Source organism: Podarcis tiliguerta (assembly GCF_965153285.1).
Source record: "Podarcis tiliguerta genome assembly, chromosome: 9".
Taxonomy (NCBI): domain Eukaryota; kingdom Metazoa; phylum Chordata; class Lepidosauria; order Squamata; family Lacertidae; genus Podarcis; species Podarcis tiliguerta.
In genome coordinates this window covers 28,280,959-28,295,079 of record NC_139542.1, presented here as the reverse complement: position 1 = coordinate 28,295,079, position 14,121 = coordinate 28,280,959, and positions in this window count along the sequence as shown.

The window sequence follows — 14,121 nt, the reverse complement described above, 5'->3', positions numbered from 1 at the left end:
GCCAAAGTATTGGAGCCTCAGCTTCAGGATTTGTCCTTCCAGTGAACACTCAGGCTGACCTCCTTAAGAATGGATAGGTTTGATCTTCTTGCACCATCTCCTCCAGCACCATCATTCAAAAGCATCAATTCTTCTCCTTCATAGATCACTGCCTTGCCGTGGCACAGGGGCTTGAATAATTCAGAGAAGCTATGAGCTATGCCATGCAGGGCCACCCAAGATGGACAGGTCATAGTGGAGAGTTTTGACCAAACGTGATCCACTTGGAGCAGGAACTGGCAAGCCACTCCAGTATCCCTGCCAAGAAAACTCCATGGACAAAGACAACAGGCTATGTTTAATACATATTCATTATTGTTACCTGTTATTATGGCCAGTGGCTTTGGAGGCCTGCTGCCAGGAAGAAAGATAGACTATAAATACTTTAAATGGCAGCATTGGCATGAGACTAGATGAAATGATGCAGGGAAGATAGATGGCATCCTCACTGAGAGCACACCCACATCTTACATATAAAGTGCTCTTATACCACTTTAATAGTCATAGGTTCTCCCACGGAATCCTGGGAACTGTACTTTGTTAAGTGTGCCAGGAACAGCAGGTCTGTGAGGGGTCTCCTGACATCTCTCAGCACCCATAACAATCTGCAGTTCCCAAGAGTCCTTGAGGGAAGCCATACCTGTTAAAGTGGTATGAGAGTTCTTTGGATGAAAGCTGTGCATTTGAATGCACACCCGACCTGCACCTGCAGTTCTTGATCCAGTAAGTAATATATGCATGGAAGCTTGTTTGTATGCACAGATTTCCTTAGCTGGACTTGGGCAACTCTGTATGATGGGGTTTGGCTGTATCAGTAGATCTGGAAATAATTAAAAGAAAGAATCATAGAATCATAGAGTTGGAAGAGACCACAAGGGCCATCGAGTCCAACCCCCTGCCAAGCAGGAAATACCATCAGAGCACTCCTGACATATAGTTGTCAAGCCTCTGCTTAAAGACCTCCAAAGAAGGAGACTCCACCACACTCCTTGGCAGCAAATTCCACTGTCGAACAGCTCTTACTGTCAGGAAGTTCTTCCTAATGTTTAGGTGGAATCTTCTTTCTTGTAGTTTGGATCCATTGCTCCGTGTCCGCTTCTCTGGAGCAGCAAGAAACCTCAATGAAGATTTTAAAAAAAGAGAAAGACAAGATGGAACAAAACAATGAGTTACACGAGGAAGTTTGCCCCAAAAACCATTCACATGACATCACAGTAAAAGTATCAGTACATTTACAAGGCATTAACTTTAGTGCTTAAATATACCAATAATGGAGCAGGGCAGTATAGGGCACAGGACAAGAAACAGATGCACCATAGTAGCATTTATTGGAATAAATCGCATTAACACCAGATGCTGCAGTTTAAGGTTCCAGTTATAATTCATGTTTGTAAAGTAGCATGGCCTCGTTAGTAGTTAACTGTGTGACTGCAAGGAAAAAGATTCCCTGCACAGAGCACCTTACAAGCTGTGGCATTTAAGTTCTTTGACACTAAAAGCAAATAAAATAACTGATGCTTCTGCATTATCGTGCTACAAGGGAACTAAGTGACCCCAAACCACAAAAATGTACAGCTTCCCTTACTGTTTGACTAATTCTTCCTCTGAACAAATTATAACACTTACCGTGTTGGAAGATACGGGGATTTCCTTTGCTAAAAGCCTTATGCTGAACCACTGACGCAGGCTGAGGTTGTGCTTTATAATAAGGCAAATGAAAGAGGGGCTTTTAGCGATGGCAAACATCCCCCTAGGGAAATATTTAAATATCAGGGCAAATTGGAAGGCAAATTGGGGGCATTCAATGTAGCTCAACAACCACTCAAGCTGAAGCAATTCTTGTGTAGCTTTCTTTCTTTCTTTCTTTTTTAATGCATTCATGTGCATCTTGTGAGATGCTTAGAATTTTGTGATCCACATAGTAAGAGTCCACTTAAGACACATTATCCTTGAATTCTGTGCCTCATACTGGTTATATAATAGACGTTTTGAAGGAATTCAAAATATTTATTTTAGTCTGATAATGTTGTTGGTAATAGTAGTAGTAACAGCTGCTACATTTAGATTACTTTCCTGCAATTCACCATGAGGTTCCAGGAAGAGTTACATCAATTTAAAAATACAGTGACATGTATTTGCTTTTGCTTTAGTTCTGACTGATTTATCACCAATGTTATGGGAACAATGACTTGGAAGTTTCTTCTGTGGAAGGCCCAGGGAAACGTTATCGGAGCAGTTCAAGAGCACAATAATATTCTTTTATTGTTCCTATGCACCTTTGAAGGAATTTGCACAGAGGTTTCCCCAATAGATTGTGCCGATAAAAAAGAAGATAGATCAGAATCTCCTGGCACAACACTAAATAATGTGCAGGGAGATCGGCCGGGGGGTTCTGTCTCCCAATTGTTTTAACAATAGAAGGAAGAAAATAGCAGCCCAAACGTACATTAGATTGCTGAAATGGGGTAACCAGGAATGGATTTTTGTTTGGCATGACTGTGAGCTCAGCTCTGTGTTGGTACACAAAACAAATCCCTGTGCTCAGAAGCATCACATTTGTTACTGCTAAATGTATGGCCCCCTTCAGTCTTATTTTTGTCTGTGTGTGAGTATATTTTGCAGCATGTTGCTGATACAATAACAGAACATTAGTGAAGGATTTATTCTGGACCATCCACACACCATTCTGCTTTATTAGTAGTTCTGTGGTGCTTCCCCAATGTTACCATATTATTGCTGTCTGGAGGCGCACATTTTCACTATAGTGCAACTAAAGTAAGGCAAGACCCCCACCCCACCGTTAGGGACACCTGTGCTCTGAAAAGTTACAGGATTTCAACTGGAAACTATGGGGCATGAGCCTGCTGCAAGCAAAGCAGTATGACTGCCTTGAAACTTTTGCTGGTGCGAATGGTATTGAAATTGTGGTCATGTGTAACTGTCCTCGTAACATCATGAGGACCAATCATGATGAGTGCACAATAAATGGGACATCTATGTCTTTTACCACCTGCCTTCTGGTGGTGGATGTCAGACCTTTAGTAAAACACAAAAGGGATTCCACAAGTCTGAAGTCTGCTATCCTCTAGATTGTGCCTTAGATGTGGTTTTAGGACACAATTTTCATTCCAGCCATATTGCCTAGTGCCCATGGGGTGTTTTGTTTTGTTTTTTTAGCAACTCTTCCCAATGAGAGGTGGGGAACAAAATGAGAAAAGAGATTGCTGGCGAGAGTTGGGAGACAGTTTTACTCCGTCCTGTTTAGTATTAATGTGTTAAATTAGTTCGGTTTTATTGCATTGATTTACTGATATGCCTTAGTTTGTGCAGTATGTGTTCTGATAGGCTACTGTAATATAAAATAAAAATGAAAACAATAGATATGCTTTTTGCTTTCCACACTCAGCCATAGCTCCCCCCCCCCCATTAATCATAAACTATTTCACATTTCAATACCCCCAAAGGCATTAATACTGAGCTTTTGGTAAACCACAAGTGTTACTTAAATATTCAGCACAATCCTACAAACAAGCAAGGCAGGTTATGTTAATGCAGTACTCAGAATACTAGTTTGGTGAGTTAAATTTTTACTGTTGGAGTAAGCATTTGCCTCACTGGGCATGTTATTGTTTTTTATATAATGCAGACTCTTATTTTATTTGCTGAATCCTATTTTTTTGCTGCGGCTATTTTATTTCTTCTGTGGGATAGTTTTGTTTTTCATTGTCATAAGCCACCCTGAGTGATGCAAATGCATTGGAAGGGCAAGGTAAACATCTACTAAAGAAAGAATGAAATGAAATTTCCTTAATTAGCAGGCAGCCCTGAGACTCATGGGAAGATAACGAGATTATTCCGTTTCCTATCCCAGGTGTTAACTTTCTTTAAGATCATTTGTGTGCACAGATGTGCGCCTGGGATAGAGTAAGATTCTATCTTGACAAACAGAGAGTGTCATATATGCAATGTATAACATTAATGGACATAAACAATTATTTTATGGATTTATAGGTGATGGAAGAATAATATATAGCCCCGCCGTATCCTTTCAAAACCCCAAACGCTTGTAAATAAGTGAGTCTCATGCTGTCCAAAGCATGATGAATCACTGCTTTTACAAACCATAGCAAAATTATTCATTTTTACACCCTTTCTCCCTCCGTTTCAACAGTCTTTGTTTTTCCTGCCTATTCCCCTGTGCTCAGGAACTATATCTCTACATAATTTTATGAGTACAAATCCAAAGATCAGATGGGTGCCGTTCCCATTAAACAGGGATCATGTAAGTTAAGAATCACAGCCGGAGATCAAGAGTGATTCTGTTTTTATAGTCTTCTCAAGTGAAAACAGGAAAGACACCTAAGGCACTCCTTACCCAGACACACTGGATTTTATATGTGAGGAGGAGGACATGTGCTGGAAAGGGTTTTTACCAGATTTTACAGATTGGCTACATATAGCCAATGTGGTGCCGTCCAGATGATGGACTCTCTCAAAATATTTGGCCATTGGCCATGTAGTCTGGGGCTGTTGAGTGTTGTAGCCCCACATCTGGAGTGCACAATGTTGGCTACCTGTGATGGCCTGGGATTCCGATTCGGAGGATGAAACAGAGGAATCCCGGCCTGCACAGGAGTCCCCGCCTCCAGGGCCGGCTGAACTGGGGCCAGGCCTAGATGCTGAAGAGCCTGCACCTGTGGCAGTGCATCAGGAGCTGGCCCCAGGTGAAGCCCTTCTGGCCCCAGAGAGGCTTGACGACTCAGTGGCCACAGGTGAGCCTCCTCCAGGGCCCAGTAACCCTTCGGCCTCTCCTGATCTGCAGAGGTTTAGAGCAGAGAGGCGAAGGGAACTGGTTGCCCCCAGGAGGAGTGCTCGCCTTAAGGCCAGAGGAGGCGGGGCTCCTGGGGGTCGGGACCGCCCCTGGCCTTAGAAGAGGATAAAAGCCCAGTCAGCCCGGCCCCAGGTTGCGGGAGCAACGTCGTTGTTGGCTTCGGACCTTCCTGCGTTCTTGATCCCTGCTCGGCCTCCTGTTCCTGACTATCCGGTACTCCTGTTCCCTGCTCGGCCTCCTGTTCCCGACCATCCGGTGTTCCTGTTCCCTGCACAGCCTCCTGTTCCAGCGTTCCTGTTCACCGCCCGGCACTCTGCCTCGGACCTTGCCCCTCTTCGTGTGGACTTTGCTACACCCAAGGTACCTTACCCCCGGGACCAGCACAGTTTGCTCCCGCCACCTCCCGCACTCCCCCTTCGTCGGGGTGCGTTCGGGAAGAGCCAGAGGCCATGGCTGAACAGGCGGCTGCACTGGTGGCTTTGGCCCAGGAGAACCAGGCCTTGTCTCACACCGTGCAGCAGCTCAGTGACGCGGTTGAGGCACTTCAGCAACGCTTGGAAGCCCTACCGGCTTCTGGGGCCGACGCCCCGGCTCCGGGCAAGTACCCAGTGGCTTTGCCTGAGAAATTTGATGGAGCCCCGGCCAGCTTTCCCATGTTCCTGGCCCAGGCCAAACTGTATATTCAGGGGCGAGCCCGGAACTTTCCTGACGACCGTACCAAGGTGCACTTTTTGATTAGCTTGTTAAAGGACCAGGCGGCCAAGTGGGCGTTGCCGCTACTCAGGCAAGACTCCCCCTTGCTGGCAGACTATACGGGGTTTTGCAATCGTTTGGAGGCCGCGTTCGGCAACCCCCAGAAAGAGAGTCAAGCCAACCGGGCGATTCGGCATTTGAAACAGGGCAAGTCCACGGTGGCCACATATACCACGGAGTTCCGGCTGTTGGCACAGGACTTGACCTGGAATGACTCGGCACTGCGGGACCAGTATCTCGAAGGGCTTTCGGACGAGGTACTGGACCAGTTGGCCACAATGGAACGCCCCACCACGCTGGACACTCTCATTCAACGGAGTCTACAAATAGGCGACCGGTTGGAGGATCGTCGTCAGGCCCGGGGTCGCCGACACTTCCAGTTCACGGCACCAGCTTTTTCCGGCAGCCCCACGGTCACAACTGATTTAACGGAGGAGCCTATGCAGCTCGGGGCAGTGCGGCCACGCCTTTCCCCCGCAGAGAAGGCGCGGCGTCGGGATGGAAATCTCTGTCTTTACTGTGGCGGAAGTGGACACTTCGCTCGGTCCTGCCCTGAGAAACGCCAGCCGCAGGGAAACCGCCAACCCCAGTAGCTGATGGCCCTAGCTACCGGGGGTCCCAAACCGTACAGAATGGGCCCGCACCAATGGACTTGCAACATCTTATGGTTTCGGTACGTTTATACCCTCCAGGTGGGCCCTGGATCCTCACCCATGCTTTGGTAGATTCAGGGGCAACCCGCTCCTATATGGATGCTGCTTTTGCCGCCCATCATCAGGTGCCACTTCGGAACAAGCCAGTACCGGTCCAGGTGGAAGCGATTGACGGACGACTTCTGCGTTCAGGTGCCGTTACTCAGGAGACCCAGCCTCTGGTCCTGTGTCTCCAGCAGCACCGGGAGTTGCGAACTTTGGACATTGCCTCTATGCCCCGCTTCCCCCTGGTGCTCGGGATGGACTGGCTGGAGGCCCACAACGTTCAGATTGACTGGGTCAAACGGACCGTGCACTTCCCAGACCCATGTTCCCATGCTCAATCCGGAACGCTGGCGGCCGCGCCCTCAGAGGAGGCAGCACCCACGCTCCCGGCCGTGTACCAGGACTACCAGGACGTGTTCGAGGAACGGGGGGCAGACCAGCTGCCGCCGCATCGGCCTTTTGACTGCGGCATAGACCTCCAACCCGGAGCGCCTTTACCAGTGAGTCGCTTATATTCCCTAACAGAGCCAGAGCGCGAGGCTTTGCAGGACTTCTTGCGCAAGAACCTGGAGCGTGGGTTCATTAGGCCTTCCACCTCGCCCACCGCGGCGCCGGTGCTTTTTGTTAAGAAGAAATGTGGGGAACTCCGCCCTTGCCATGATTACCGAGCCCTGAACAAAATTACCGTCCCAGACCGGTACCCCTTGCCCCTTATCTCGGAGCTGCTGGAGCGGGTGCAAGGGGCACAGGTGTTCACCAAGCTGGACCTCCGGGGGGCCTACAACTTGATTCGGATCCGAGCCGGGGATGAGTGGAAGACAGCGTTTGGGACCCGGTACGGGCAGTTCGAATATTTGGTTATGCCTTTCGGTTTGTGCAACGCGCCTGCTGTGTTTCAACGCTACATCAACCACGTGTTTCAGGACCTGTTAGACAAGTACGTGGTGGTGTATTTGGATGACATACTGATTTACTCCCGTGACCCGGCTCGCCATGAGGGACATGTCCGGACCGTGCTGCAGCGCTTGCGTGAGCACCGTTTGTACGCAAAGCTCAGCAAGTGCGAGTTCCATCAGCGGACTGTGGACTTCCTTGGTCACCGGCTCTCTCCAGATGGGGTGCAAATGGACCCGGGGAAGGTGACAGCGGTTCAAGAATGGGCGGCACCCCGGAACCGCAAGGACCTACAGCGTTTCCTGGGGTTCGCCAATTACTACCGGACCTTCATCGCTGATTATGCTCATCGCACCACCCCGTTGACCCGGCTACTGCGCCCAAAGACGCCGTTTTCCTGGGACAAGGAGGCAGAGGAGGCGTTTCAGGGGTTGAAGGCCTGTTTCCAGAGGGCACCAATCTTACAACATCCTGACCCCTCTCGACCCTTTGTGGTGGAGACCGACGCTTCCAGTACGGCTCTCGGTGCCGTCTTGTCTCAACAGATTGGTCCTGAAGCGCCACTCTTACCCTGTGCCTTCTATTCCCGCCAGCTCCTACCAGCGGAGCGTAACTATACTGTGTGGGAGCGGGAACTACTGGCCATCAAGGTAGCCTTTGAGGTCTGGCGCCACCATCTTGAGGGGGCACGACATCCGGTGGAGGTGAGAACCGACCACCGGAACCTGGAGTACCTCCAGACCACCCGCAAGCTGAACCAAAGACAGATCCGGTGGGCGTTGTTCTTTTCCCGGTTCCAGTTCCGGATCCGCTACATCCCTAGCTCTCAGAATCAGAAGGCGGATGCCCTGTCCCGGAAACCTGACGACAACGCAGACACGGTACAGCAAGCAGAACCCACCACGATCCTACCTCCGGCTGCATTCCTGGCCACCCAGGAGGCGCAGCCACTGCAGGTTCGGGTGCGGGAACAGCAGCGGGTCGACGCTTGGGCCCAGGAACGACTCCGGGAGCTGGCTGAAGGGTCCAGCCCACAGTATCCGGGGCTGGTCCTGCATCAGGGCCTTCTGCTGCACCACGGTCGTTTGTACATCCCGCCAGGGCCACTACGGCTGGAGGTTCTCCGGATGGCCCATGATGCCCCAGCAGCGGGGCACTTTGGACGGTATCGGACCACCCATCTGGTCAGTCGAGAGTTTTGGTGGCCCCGCCTGAAGGCTGACGTGGCTCGCTACGTTGCTGGTTGTGATGTCTGCCGGCGCGCCAAGGGACCTACCGGGCGACCCCCCGGCCTACTTCAGCCATTGCCAGTTCCACCGCACCCTTGGCACACGGTTTCGTTGGACTTTGTAGTGGACTTACCCTCGTCTCGTGGCTGTACCTGCCTTCTGGTTTTCTCCGACCATTTCACCAAGATGGTGCACTGCGCTCCCTGTCCATCTGTACCCACAGCCAAGGAAACTGCTCAGCTGTACCTTCAGCATGTCTTCCGCCTGCATGGCCTACCTGAGCGCGTGGTGTCCGACCGGGGCGTTCAGTTCACATCCCGGTTCTGGCAAGCACTACACCAGACCCTCGGGACGGAGGTCTGCCTCTCGTCAGCCTACCACCCACAGACCGATGGCCAGACGGAACGGGCGAACGCGGTGCTGGAGCAGTACCTCCGGTGTTACTGCAGCTACCAGCAGGATGACTGGGTCGACCACCTGGCATTGGCGGAGTTCGCCTACAATAACGCGGTGAATGCGTCCACCCAGCAGACCCCGTTCCAGGCCAGTTATGGTTATCATCCACGGCTGTTTCCAGAGGTGCTGCCGACATCCGCAGTCCCGGCGGTGACGGAGTGGCTTCAAGAGCTCCAGTCCCAGCAACAGCTTTTGGTGGAGCAACTGCACCAGGCCAAGGAAGCGTACAAGGCCCAGGCCGACCGCCACCGCCAGGTGGGGCCGGAACTTCGCGTCGGTGACCTGGTTTGGCTCTCCACTCGCCACCTCCACCCCTCTCGACCTTCGCGGAAGTTGGACGCCCGCTTCACCGGCCCGTTCCCTATCGTAGACCAAGTCTCTCCTGTGGCATTTCGTCTCCGGTTACCCGCAACCCTGAAGGTTCACCCGGTCTTCCACAGGTCCCTTTTGAGTCCGGTGGCCCCACCCGACGAGTTCCACCCGAACCGTCCCCGACCGCAGCCAGTGTTGGTTCGGGGAGAGCCTGAGTACGAGGTGGAACGCATCCTGGACTCCCGATACCGCAGGGGGAAGCTGCAGTATCTCATTGACTGGAAGGGGTACGGACCGGAGGACCGTTCCTGGGAACCAGCGGCCAACGTCCACGCACCTGCCTGCCTCCGAGAGTTCCATGCGACGTACCCCGGCAAGCCGGGTCCGGACCCTCGGTTGAGGGGGGGGCCTGGGAGGGGGGATGGTGTGATGGCCTGGGATTCCGATTCGGAGGATGAAACAGAGGAATCCCGGCCTGCACAGGAGTCCCCGCCTCCAGGGCCGGCTGAACTGGGGCCAGGCCTAGATGCTGAAGAGCCTGCACCTGTGGCAGTGCATCAGGAGCTGGCCCCAGGTGAAGCCCTTCTGGCCCCAGAGAGGCTTGACGACTCAGTGGCCACAGGTGAGCCTCCTCCAGGGCCCAGTAACCCTTCGGCCTCTCCTGATCTGCAGAGGTTTAGAGCAGAGAGGCGAAGGGAACTGGTTGCCCCCAGGAGGAGTGCTCGCCTTAAGGCCAGAGGAGGCGGGGCTCCTGGGGGTCGGGACCGCCCCTGGCCTTAGAAGAGGATAAAAGCCCAGTCAGCCCGGCCCCAGGTTGCGGGAGCAACGTCGTTGTTGGCTTCGGACCTTCCTGCGTTCTTGATCCCTGCTCGGCCTCCTGTTCCTGACTATCCGGTACTCCTGTTCCCTGCTCGGCCTCCTGTTCCCGACCATCCGGTGTTCCTGTTCCCTGCACAGCCTCCTGTTCCAGCGTTCCTGTTCACCGCCCGGCACTCTGCCTCGGACCTTGCCCCTCTTCGTGTGGACTTTGCTACACCCAAGGTACCTTACCCCCGGGACCAGCACACTACCCCTGGGTTATTCAGTGACTAACATTGCAATCCTATCATAAAATTACACTCATTGGCCAAGGATAGGACCACTAATAAATCTCCTTGCACCCACAGATTATAAAAATACAGCATGGTTAGAGTTATGTCAGCAAAGTTAAATTGTTTAACAGACATTACATAATGGGTAGGCAAATTAAGGCCCGGGCCTAGTTCCAGCCCAATCGTCTTCTAAATCTGGCCCACGGATGGTCTGGGAATCAGCATGTTTTTACATGAGTAGAATGTGTCCTTTTATTTAAAATGCATCTCTGGGTTATTTGTGGGGCATAGGAATTCGTTCATTTTCTCTCTCCAAAATATAGTCTGGTCCCCTACAAGGTATGAGGGGTGGTGGACCAGCCCACGGCTGAAACAGTTTGCTGACCCCTGCAGGCACAATAGCTATGCAGGTGTGCACCAGGCAAGGGAGAAAATGGCTGGAGTTTGGGACATGGCATTTGAAGGCATTTTTCCTGGCAAAAGGGTGGCTGCATTTGGGCTGCCAAGAAGAAATCCATGTGCATCTCTGGTGGAGCTCTAATGCTTTTGGCTGCAGATGTCAGCTGCTGCCTTCTAACTACTGCACTATGAGCGGAGGAGACTGTTTTTTCCTGGCAGCATGCTTGTATCTTATGTGTGGGAGAGGATCAAAAAAGCTACATGACACCATCCTTTTCTGTATTGATTGGTACTGCTATGCTGGGCACCACAGGTGGAGTCCTTAGAGGAGAATCCAGAAACCGCACGGGTAGAGGATCCCCAAAAGCCACCCAGTTGTCTGAGGAAGCAGTGGAGCCATTTCCCATTCCTTGAGAATGCTGCCAGCAAAAAGTCTATGACCAGGCCAAATAATGTTCTACATAGGATGCATTTATGGACCCAGAGACATTGCCTGGTTCATGAATAAGTGTTCCTGAAACACCTTTATTACTAGCAACTGTGGTAAGGTGTGGTCTAGGAGGCTAGAGTATTTAAGCTCTTGAGCTTTCTAGATGCTGGAAATTACACAGGTCTTTGGCTCTTGTTACTGAGTCTAGTTGCCCTGGCTTGCTTTGTTATACCTTGCCTGAGGTATAAACAACTCAGGTCCCAAATATCTGAAAGACTTCCTTCTTTAGATCTTCTCAGATGTAGTACAGAAGCTGGGCTGGGGGAACAACCCAGGAAAGGACATTGTCTGTGGCAGCCCCTAAGCAGTGAAACTCCCTCCCCACAGAATTGTGCATCAAACTTTCATTATTCAGCTTTTGAACTGTTTTTCATGTATTTTAAATTGCTGAAACAGGTCCTGGTACCTTTGGGTGAATGTTGGGTAATTGATAATGATGATAACAATGATGATATTGGTTTATTTTTATTATTTCCTGAAGCAGGAAGAAACATTATTGTTCTGTGCGCAAGCAGTTGGATCATATTTTGTTTAAAACATATCCCGCCCCCCCCACCCCGCTTTTTGGTTGACATAAGGTCAATAACCAACAGAGCAGGATAATACTATGTATAATGTATATCTGCTACAAACTGTTCCAAACTTTCAGGAGAAAATGTCAATCTCTGGAACATTTTAAGTGCATAACTTCATCTATATTAAAAGGTACAAAGGGATTTAGTCACAACTGCTGGCACTGTAACAGCAATAGCTTTGACACCTATTGACTGAGCTGATGTGATGTTCTAGAACATTCTGTCTAATGAGGGAAGTTGTCAGTCTTTGAACCTTCATAGCATTCCAGGCTTTTAGAGTCAAAGTAAATATTCAAAGGCTGAGGGAAAATGGACAGGGAATGACAGGACAGTTGAGTGAAGCTAGCAGGAAGTATTCTTAAAAACAGAAACACAAAAGATGATGACACAGACATCTGAGGGAAAGGATGGCAGACCTGACTGAGAGTTCAAAAAGACGGGCTAATGACTGGGGTTGGTTGCTGTGGCAAAACCTCCCACAGCCAAGGAGAGAAAATGTATGCTGTTGACAAGAAACAATGAAAAAAGGTTGTAAGTCTGGGGGAACAAAAGAAAGTGCAGAAATTCAGAGGTGCAAGCAGAGACCTGAAGAAATAATGGTAGGAGAGTCCAAAATTAAAGTGAGGTTGGTCTGTAGCTACACACACACACACACACACACACACACACACACACACAGCTCTATGGGCTGAAGGCAGGGACTGGAGAAGGAAGTTGTGATATTGTGGGTGCTAGGGTTCAATTTAATAGTTCTGGGGCCTAGTTAGTGCTTGTTGTTGCCTTGCTACAGTTGTGGAAGACTGGAAAGCACTGCTGTGCTTTCATGTTCTCTTCATGTTCTCCTGCTACCCTGAGCAACAGGAGTCTCCTTCAGAAGTTACTCCACACATTTCAAGAGTGTGTGTGACGAGAGGGCACTGCATGGACCTGGACCTGGACCATTATATGAAGGGGAATTTGGCTTAATATGCGTAGGCTCCTCCATGCAATGGAGAACCTAAATTGCACAGTGTTGCTGATTTTGTGGAGAAGCCTGTGTGCATTCAGCTAAACGTGCATTCCAAGTGTGCATAGGTTTCCCCTTAATACCTTCTGCCCAGCATGTGAAGGTCTTAGAGTGGAGCTGGCAGGTATGGGGATATTGTGGGTGGAGCCAGGTGTGTCTTTTCTTTCCTCATCATTGCAAGAAGACAATGGGGTGAGCAATCATATCAATTTTAGCTTTTCACAGTTTCTCATTTTTCCAGTCTTAATTTAAATTTTCTGCATTTCCAGTTGATTTTTTTTTTTAGTATTCAGCATTCTAGTGAAAATTCTCCCTAATATACATGTTTTTGTATGCAATTTTTCTCAATATACATGTTTTTTTCAAAGCAGTTTCCTTTAATATAAAGCATTTTTCTTATTTTCACTAATATATGCATTATATGCTTTATATTCCCACTTTACATCTGTATATGCATTTTGTATATTTTAAGCAATACTGGAAAGGTACATTTCAAAATTCAGAGAAGTGCAAATTTTGAAAAATGGCTTTGTTTTGGTTCACATATTGTTTTGGGAAGTGTGAATTTGTTGGTTTGTCTTTAAATGCAAACTGAATTGAATTTCTCCCCCATCCTAAATGATGGATAAAACCATATGTAATGAACCCCCTCCCCTTTCTGTGCACCTGCTGGTGGGGGACTAGAGACAATAAAACCCTAAGAAAATGAAGAGGGAAAAAGTGTATAACATATCGTAAACTACATACCCTTCAACATTTCTCGATGAATGATATTTTCTAGTTATTTCATTTATTTATTTAAATTTTCTATTCTTCATTTTTTTACAGTTTTGCAGTATCATTCATAAGCTCACTTCATATCATTTCGTTCTCCTAACCTTTGTATATCAATAAACTTATAAAATCATTTAAATTAATAAAAAAAAAAAATTCTCGATGAAAATAGGGGCATAACTAGCAAACTGGGGGAGGAGGTGGGGGAAGATCCTGTTCTGTATTATTCTGGTGACTAACCCTTCAGTGAGGCATGTTAAATTGAAACAGAAACTAGGACTTGGTCATACCTGGCTAGTAGTACTAAAGTGCAAGAGATGCTCCATCTTTTTTCTAGAAGGACTGTCATGACTGAAAGACAGGCAGAAATGTAACAACTGTCCTTTCCCCAGTACAGAAATACAGATTTGGGAATTATTGCAACTTCCTGTGAAATGCACAGCTTTTAAATATAAAGGAGTCTTGCAAGGGATGCAGGGGAGATGAGTAAAAAATAAGGAAAGAGGAACTGTTTTCTGGATGTACCTCGGGTTACAGGTGCTTCGGGTTGCGTGATTTCGGGTTGCACACTGCA